General features: G+C 57.5%; 1 protein-coding gene across 1 annotated transcript in view; it reads right to left on the bottom strand.

Moving 5' to 3' along the window:
- The window catches only part of PRELP (proline and arginine rich end leucine rich repeat protein), a 10931-nt gene extending 10100 nt beyond the window's left edge, over nucleotides 1-831 (bottom strand). Inside the window, exon 1 of the mRNA XM_026864171.1 lies at nucleotides 663-831. The gene's annotated coding sequence lies outside the window, so the exon portion shown is untranslated. The remainder of the gene's footprint in view (nucleotides 1-662) is intronic.
- Between the last annotated feature and the right edge of the window lie 2738 nt (nucleotides 832-3569).

Raw genomic sequence — 3569 nt, 5'->3', positions numbered from 1 at the left:
CCCCCAGCCCCCCCCGCCCCCCTGATGGACCCGGTGCTCGGCACAAGGAAGCCCCGATGGTACCAAAGCCTCCCTGGGAGCCGTCCTGGCTCCGGAGGGGTCTGCTCCCCTCTCAGCCTTCCCCCCTCCCCATCCTTGCACGTTCTCCCGGCTGTTTTCCAAGGCAGGGGACTGTCCTGGGCACGGCTTGGGCTGTGCAGCCCCCCCGGAACCCCCAGATCTGCCTCGCTGGCTGCAGAGCCAGAGCCCAGCATGCGTGGGGCTGCGAGTGTGTGAGAGCACAGTCGGGGGGGGGGGACACCAGTCACAAGGGGGGTCCTTGCTCACCCCCGTAGAAAGCTCCTGGCAGCAGCTACAACACTCTCAGAGACAGAACTTTCCTCTGACTTTGCAGCCCCAAGTTCCCCCCCTCCAGCCCAGCCTGCCCCACAGCGAGTAAAACTCTTGCAACAAGAGAAAAAGGAAGGAACAAAGATTCCGGCTGTGGAAGAACAGAAAAACCAACAAGAGGAGAGAAAAAAAAAGAGGAAGAGCAGATGCTGCTTTGCATGTAAGGGAGGATGGAGAGGGCAGGAGCATCGTTGACCAGTGCAGCGTCCTGGGTCGGAGGGTCAGGCAAGGCGAGAAGAGCCTGGGGGGGAAAGCACCTGCCCACAGCTTACCTGTGTGCACCTCTCCCTCCTCCTGCCTCTTATTAATCCCCAAGACAAGTTTCTCTCTGGCTTTCTCCCTCCTCCTCCTCCTCCTCCTCCTCCTCCTCTCGGCACCGCGGCTCCGCCACGAATGAGTCTCGGCCGAGCACGGGGGTTTTGTTCCTGGGAGCCGCTGGCCGAGGGTGGGTGGGAGCGCGGGAGGCGGAGGGCTGGGACCGAGGCACGATGACAACAATAACGTCTTTATCTGGCAGCCAAGCGCTGCGGGCTCTGCTGCGCACACATGGCCTGCCTGCCGGAGGGCTGGCGTTTAATAACAATTCCTTCTGCTGCGGAGGCTGCTTGGAGCCCGTGTTTAAAAACAAAGCTAATTAATAATTTAAATAAGCCCTTTTCCTTGCCACGGCCCCTGTTTTCCAGAAGCGCGCGTTTGGGATGGAGTTTTGCAGCGATACAGTTGAATGGCAACGGGGGTGCAGAGAGCGGGGGCTTGGGGTGTGTCACCAGCCAGCCTGTCCCTGGGGATGTCCCACATGGGTCCCCCACCTGCACAGAGTGACTTCCAGTGGCCCCCCCAGCCCTGCTGAAGGGAGCCAGCCCCATGCCGGGGTCTCCGCTCCTGCCTGGCAGATGGCACTGTAAAACATGAGGCAGGGTTCATTCGCTCCCAGCTGGCAATGAGCTTTAATTTAAATCCTGATGGCACTTAATAAAGGGAAAGGAAGGGACCCATGGAAGTGCCATGCAGCAGAGCGGGCCACAGGTGGGGGGGCCACTGGGTTTTACATGGAGCCTCAGCCAGGTCCTGGGCTGGAAAACCACTGTGCACCCAGGGGACACGGCTGAGGGACCCCTGGGCATCTCACGTTGGTGGGTGCTCAGGGGGGACATTTCTCCGAGGAGGAGGCAGGCGGGGACCTGTTGCATATTCACAACTCACACACAGCGCCCGGCTGTGAGCGAGGAGTCCTGGGGGGCACAGTGGCCACGGGGATCTCCCTCCTCCAGGTACCCCCACCCCAGGCATCGCTGGGACGTGGGGTTCAGGGGGTCCTCTCCCCCCCCCTGCGAGCAGTCGTCTCTCCAGCCAAGCTGATTTACAGCAGGGGCCAGGAAACCTGAGCTGCTCTGGTTCATTAAAAACCCATCCCAAACCCTACTGGCAGCCACCCAGGAGGGTCCCATCCTGCACTCCCACACTCAGCTGACAGTGGCTCCCAGCAGCGGGTTCAAACAGCTGAAATCAGAGTCTCTCTCAAAGTTCCCTCCCCTACTTTGCCCTGGGCTCCCCGCAACCCTTAAATACATTTGTTCCCAACACGGTGCCCTTCCCCTCACCCCAAAACCAGAGTATTGCTGGTGAGTGCTGCTCGCTGGCTGCCAGGAGCGGGATGGCCCCAGGGCAGAGCCCTCACCCTGCAGCGAGCTGGGGCACTCGGATGCCTCCAAACCAGCAGGTACCTCGAGCGCAAGCCAGGAAAAGGACTCAAGAGAAAACCACGTCGGTATTTCACATCGTTTAAACAAAGGGTCGAGATGGAGACATGTGTTTGCCAGCTGGAGAAGGATCAGAATCAATAGGGAAAGAACATGCAGTTTGGAGATTCATGCCAATTGCTTTAAAAACTAGTCAAAAGTGTCTAAATCCACGGGGACATGTTTCATGGTTGGTTGTTTGTTGGGGTTGTGTTTTTTTTTTTTTTTCCTGCTAACTAACAGATACTCTGCTGGGCACTGGAAGGGGAAAACCGAAGCACAGAATGGGGCCATTGCTTTGCACAAAAGGCTCCCTGCAATGCCAGCATGTAAAGTTTCACCTCCTAGCCCTTACCCCTCACGCCGTCCGACCCGCGAATCTGCTAACACAGCTCCCATTGCTGGGAGGCACGAAAACCTTCAGCCAATCTGGTGAGTGTAAATTTTGCTCTCAGCCAAGGGACTTTGTTTGTTGAATTTTCTTCCTGCAGGAATTTCTTTCGGTGTCCAAGTTTCGAATCCACCTTCAAAGACGCCCTTTTAAATTTTTAAGACGCAACAGGCTGCAGCCTCGAACGTGGGTCTGGGCGCCGCGCACTCGGTTTATTCTACGTCTGGAGCAAAATCTGGCTCCGCTCTTGCAAGGGAAGGGGATGACGGAGGGTGGCCATGGAGTAAACGTGCTCTCACGGCTTTTGTTGGCTTGGAGAGATCCCAGTTTCAGTGCCCCTGCTGCAGGGTTCGCAGCATCCCAGTCATCCCTGGTCCCCTGATGCCATGTCCCTTCAGTTTATCCTCTTTCCTGGCCACGGCCTGTTTGTTCTGCAGAGGTTTGTAACAGAAATACCACTTTGGTCTGGCGGAGGTAGGAGAGGAAATGTTTGAGCGTGAAAGCACCAGGAGACAGAGCCAGGGCTGCGAGAACGGCCTGTCTCTACCAAGGGCAACACAAGGGACGGCCATCGAGTGGGTAAACACGGAGGAATGTTGTCCCCAGCGAGCCCGGAGGCTGCATCCCACCAGCCCATCAGGCAGAGCGAGGATTCAGCACCCGGCCATGCCCCGGTCACTCCAGCCATCCCAGCAGGGAGTCAATGGCAGCCATGCAGACACCCCAAATGAGGAAACACAACATGAGGCAGCAGAGGGTTTAAGGGGAGCAAAAAAACCTCCATTATAACCAGTGGCTCCATCATCTCCAGCTGGGATACGTTAGACACAGCGAGCACCCTCATTCCTCATCCTCTCCCATCCATCCCGGCCTTGTGCACCACATCACGGTGTTCCTGAGTGCGAGTGGCTCCTATCGGGTACGGTTCAAACACGTGTTCCCTTCTCCTGGCAGAAGGTCCCACCCTGAACCTCATCACATTGATTTCTGACAGCGCAGCCTCCCCGCCTGTTTGCAGCTCAGGCTATCGCAGCATCCCCATTTCCTCC

This window comes from Athene cunicularia (genome assembly GCF_003259725.1).
Source record: "Athene cunicularia isolate RWA chromosome 26 unlocalized genomic scaffold, athCun1 chr26_part1, whole genome shotgun sequence".
Classification (NCBI taxonomy): domain Eukaryota; kingdom Metazoa; phylum Chordata; class Aves; order Strigiformes; family Strigidae; genus Athene; species Athene cunicularia.
Note: the sequence above shows the minus strand (reverse complement) of the source record. Positions and strands in the feature narration are given on the sequence as shown.